This window comes from Balaenoptera ricei, chromosome 4 (assembly GCF_028023285.1).
Source record: "Balaenoptera ricei isolate mBalRic1 chromosome 4, mBalRic1.hap2, whole genome shotgun sequence".
Taxonomy (NCBI): domain Eukaryota; kingdom Metazoa; phylum Chordata; class Mammalia; order Artiodactyla; family Balaenopteridae; genus Balaenoptera; species Balaenoptera ricei.
In genome coordinates this window covers 89,649,039-89,654,668 of record NC_082642.1, presented here as the reverse complement: position 1 = coordinate 89,654,668, position 5,630 = coordinate 89,649,039, and positions in this window count along the sequence as shown.

Genomic DNA, 5,630 nt, shown 5'->3' with positions numbered 1-5,630 from the left:
TTAAATAAAGTTTATATGTCACATTTAAAAAGTTTGTGCACGTTTATACTATTATGACCATACCCACATCATAATACTAACACTATAATTAGGTATTAATGTAAAATAATTTCCCCAATTTTATAGAGGACAAATGATAACTTGATCTTTTAATTTATATCTCCTTAAATTACTTATGAAATTAAATATTTTTATATATCTATAGGTCATTTTATTGTAGTTGTTTTGTGAATTGCCTTTGTACATCGTTTGCTTGCTCACATTTCAAATGTAGAAGTATTTTTCTCTTTTTTTTATTGCAGTAAATATACATAACATAAAACTTATGTTATGTATAAACCATCACTACTATCCATTCCAGAACTTTTTCATCATCCCAAGTGGAAGCTCTGTACCATTAAACAATAACTCCTCATTCCCTCTCTCCCCAGTTCCTGGTAACCACTGTTTTACTTCCTATCTCTATGAAATTTGACTATTCTAGGTACCTCACAGAAGTGGAATCATACATCTGTCCTTTTGTATCTGCCTTTTTCCACTCAGCGTAATGTCCTCAAGATTCATCCTTGAACTTCAGCAGTCTTGGAAGTTGGTATGTTGTAGCATGTATCAGAATTTCCTGACTTTTTAAGACTGAACAATATTTAATTGTATGTATATGCCACATTTTGTTTATTCATTCATCCTAAATGTTGATGGACATTTAGGCTGTTTCCACCTTTTGGCCATTGTGAATAATGTTGCTATGAACATGGGTGCACAAATGTTTATTCAGGTTCCTGCTTTCAATCTTTTGGGTCATATGGTAATTCTATGTTTAGTTTTTTGAGGAACTGCCATAGTATTTTCCATAGCAGCTGCATTATTTTACATTCCTGCTAACAATGGACAAGGGCTCCAATTTCTTCGCATCCTTGCTAACAATTTTTGTTTTCTTCTGTTTTTGTTTTTGTTTGTTTTTTACAATATCTATCCTAATGGGCATGAAATGGTATCTCATTGTGCTTTTGATGGGAGTGTTGGGTTTTTCTTTCTGATTTGCAGGAGCTCTCTTATATTAAAAGTTTTGGTTGTGTTTATTGCAAATATGTTCCCAATTATTGTTTGCCTTTTAATTTTGCATGCAATATTTAGTGTATAAAGTTTTTGTTGTTTTTATATAATCAAATCTATGGATCATTTCCTTAGCATCATCTCACCTTATTTCTATGTCTTTCCCCTCCTTCTATCTGATAAATATTTAACTATATTTCTTGTTTTCTTTTTCATTTAACTCTTTAACCTACCTGAAATTAATGTAAGGGTAAGATACAAGGTAAAGGTCTATCTAATCGTGTATTTTCCCCATGTCGTTATAATCAGTTGTTCCGGCGTCATTTATCAAATAAGCTTTCCTTTCCCTCTTACGACAGATACTAAGTTCTTCATGTGCACTAAGATCTGCGGGTAACACTATGAGGTGCCTCCCAGAACCCCCTTCAGGAATGAAGATCTTATCCCCCCAGTGGCTAGAAAACAGCCTCAGCTTTGGGGATTGCCTCCCCTAAAGAAAATTGCCTCACCCAGGGTCCCACCTCCTTCCAAGGGCAGGTTGCATCCAAGGAGTGGTCCAACATGAGGTTATAAAGGCCCAGACACTTTGCCCCAATGCAGGACAATTCCAAAGGGCCATCCTAGCCCCCATGTGACCTTGGAGTTGGCTGAGGCTTTTATTAGGCCCTTACCACAGATTGACTTCTCCCTTTGCTCAGCCCTGCTTCCTTCCCTTTCCTTTCTTTCCCTTCCCTTCCACAGGTGTTGGTCCCCAAATCATCCCCTGATAAACACCCTATGTGCTAATCTCTAGAGTTTGTTTGTGGATTTTTCTTTCATTGATTTATTGAATTTAGCACCCTGTATTCCAATGTTTGTAGTTTTAGAATCCGGGAGCCTTTTTGCGTTCTTAGTTGTCATCATCTGAATCCCTAAACTTATGATGTTGTGTAGTAAATGAAAACATCAGAACCCAAAAATATTCACTAATGAATGAGAAATGAGGCCCCACTCAAATATCACCTTTCCTTTAATACTAGCACCTTCCTTTTACATCTCAACTGCAGTGCAAAACAATGCCAAGTGCAGGTATGATGACAACTTATTGCAAAGTGACATTTTAAATTTTGCAGAAGAAGCAGCATCTTATGATGTTGATAGACATTATATTAGAATGCAAGTTAAATTTTTTTAATTTTTTTTAAAATTTATTTATTTATTTATTTATGGTTGTGTTAGGTCTTCATTTCTGTGTGAGAGCTTTCTCTAGTTGTGGCAAGCGGGGGCCACTCTTCATCGCGGTGCGCGGGCCTCTCACTATCGCGGCCTCTCTTGTTGCAGAGCACAGGCTCCAGACGCGCAGGCTCAGTAGTTGTGGCTCACGGGCCCAGCTGCTCCGCGGCATGTGGGATCTTCCCAGACCAGGGCTCGAACCCGTGTCCCCTGCATTGGCAGGCAGACGCTCAACCACTGCGCCACCAGGGAAGCCCCATAAATTTTTTTAATTTTTAAAAAATGTATTTTTATTGAGCTAACACTGGTTTTAACATTATATAGTTTTCATGTGTAGGACATTATATTTCCAATTCTGTATACACTTACAGCATGTTCACCACCAAAAGTTTCCATCAATCACCATGCAGTTGATCCCCTTTACACATTTTATCCTCCCTCCCGCCCCTTACCCTCTGGTAACCTCTTGGTTACCAAACCAAAACTGTTTGGTTTTTGTTTGATTTGGTTTGTTTATTTCTTCTGGGGTTTTTTTAAAAGAGAGAATATTACTTAAATGACCCCAAAAGTAATCAGCCAATAAGGGGCTAGTCTAAAACAGCTTAGAATTGAAGAATGGGTTATCAATAAGGTTGATAACATGGTAGACTCTTCAAAAAAGAATGCCTACGGCTTCACTGGTAAATTATACCAAACGTTAAAGAAGAATGAATGCCAGCCCTTCTCAAACTCTTCCAAGAGATAGAAGAGGAAAGAAGAAAGGACACTTCCTAATTCATTATATGAAGTTAATATTACCATGATACCCAAGCCATATGAAGACATTACACACACAGACACACACACTCAACTAAGATCCCACATGCCACAGGGCAAATAAGCCCACGCGCCACAACTACTGAGCTCGCACACCTCAACGAGAGAGTCCGAGTGCCACAAACTACAGAGCCCACGCTCTCTGGAGCCCGTACGCCACAACCAGAGAGAGAAAACCCTCACGCCACAACTAAGAGAGAAGCCCACACGCCTCAGCGAATATCCCGTGTGCTGCAACTAAGACCGACACAGCCAAAGAAATAAAGAAAACAAATACATTTTTTTAAAAGGAAGAAATACAGCATTAAAAAAATAATAAATAAATATCAAATGATTGAGGAGCACTAGGGAAAACTGACGAAATTTATCGTTGGTTGGTCTTTTTTTTTCAAAAATTACCCTTACACTGAGAAAGCCCAAACTGAAGTGATAGATGTCTTATCATGTTACCATATGATTTTGTGGAGAAAATTAAACCAAAAAAAAGAAAAAGTGAAGTGAAGAATTCATTCTTTTTCTTTAATAGGTTATTACTTTTTTAATATTTATTTGGCTGTGCCGCGTCTTAGTTGCAGCACGTGGGATTTTTGTTGCTGCATGCGGGATCTAGTTTGAACCCGGGCCCCCTGCATTGGGAGCACGGAGTCTTAACCACTGGACCACCAGGGAAGTCCAAAGAATTTGTTTTCCTTGATTCTAAACATCAGTGTTTGACAGCTAGCAGTCCTAAATTAGCAAGAGAAGAACTTGATTGGCTGCTCCAGCTCATTTTCCTGATATGCCTTAGCTATGGATGGCCCAGCCTTAACTAATCCATGGGTCCCACTGTATAGAAGATAGGGACTTTGGGTCGGACAGAAGTACCACATCAGCACTATAGCCCTCCCTCTCACCAACCCCCTGCCATTCTTCCTTCCATCATCATCCATCCTGAGGATTAGCCAGCCTCCCCTGGGCCTACCAGCCCCTGCTGCCCAGCTGCGGGAACATGAGTGTCAACCCAGCAGCCTTCCCTTTCCAACTCCCTCCTGCTCTTCAAACCTCCTCTCCTGCCTCCACCACGCCCCACCCCCCATTTCTGTCCTAAAGAAGTTTCAGAGAACATCCTCAGCACCCTGTGTTCTCCTCTAGGGAAGTCTAAAGTTCAGGGCTCTGGGTGGTTAAGCTCAAGGCCTCTCACCGGGCTAGAGATGAATGACCCAGGGAGGATGGAGCACTCCTGTGGAAATGGTTGAGGAAGTTGAGTCAGCCTGTGCCTTGCTAGGGCGGGGCCCAGGCGACTGACCCTCAGGAGGTTAGTGCCCTTATTTTATGTGTTGTGCCCTTACCTCCACCTTAGGAGGTAATTGGCCCCTGAGACTCCTGGACCATTACATTGTCCTGTCCAGAGAACTGTACTTTAGGAGAAGGGTAAAAGAGGGAGAAGGCTCTTCTTGAACCGTAGGAGATATTTTGAGGTGCTTTGGGACAGGAGTAGGGAGTCTTCTTAGTGCCACATCAGTAACTTCTTCCTCTGATTGTATTTACTTACCAGCCCAGAGCAGGGGGATTTCTCTACCTTCCCAGAACTGATTCTCTTGACCCTCTCATGGGCCTTTATTCTTCTTTCTTTCTTTTTTTACTATCGAAAACTTCATCTGAGCCTCAACACAACCCCTGACCCAGGTTCCTTCTGCCTCTCTCCACACCTCCATGTCTTTCTATCCAATCTGGTGTCATAACCCCTCTGAGCCTCAGTTTCCTTATCTGTAACATGGGAATAAAGATAGCATTTACCTCCTAAGAGTAATTGTAAGGTTTAGATGAGATAAGGAACATGCAGCAATTCCTACAGCACCTGGTGCATGAATGCTCAATATACATTAGCTACTGTTGCTATGATTTTATTATTTTATCAGTCATGCAACCAATTCTAAGGAGCATTTAGTATGTGTGAGGTCCTGTGCTGGGAACTTAGGGGTACTATGCTTGGCCTTAAATAGGTTTAAATCTACTTGGAGAGAGAAGAGAAATCACCAATCAATAAAATAGTTTAGAAGCATACAATTCGGCGGTTTTTCAGAATCTGTCAAAATGCCCAGAAATCTCACTCAGTAACTCTGCCTCTTAAATACACCCTTCCCACTCCCCATTTGCTGCATCTTCTGGGGCCGTTTGGCTGGATGAGCCTGCCATCAGGATGCTGTGGGCTGGGCTTTGGGAAACCCACATGGGCCTTATCTGGACTTCCCGGCTAGCCATTCCCTTCCACACTCCAAGCCAACAGCATCAACACAGTCAAGGCCTCAGCCCTGACTTCCATCTTCAGGGGGACAGAGCCAGCGTTCCAGCCAGGTTCTGAGGAAGAAGGGGTTGCTGACCAGGGGGTTTTGCGGGGAGGACCAAGGATTTTGTCTCTACCACAGCCCTAAAAGGCTCCTTAGGAGGGATGGAGGGTGAGGGCGGGCTGGGGGCAAGGGGCGGCCAAAGGCATTTGTGGGAGGGAGGAAGGAGGGGCCACACCTACAGACAGGGAGGAGTAGGAACCAGGGAACTCAGCCAGCTGAGGG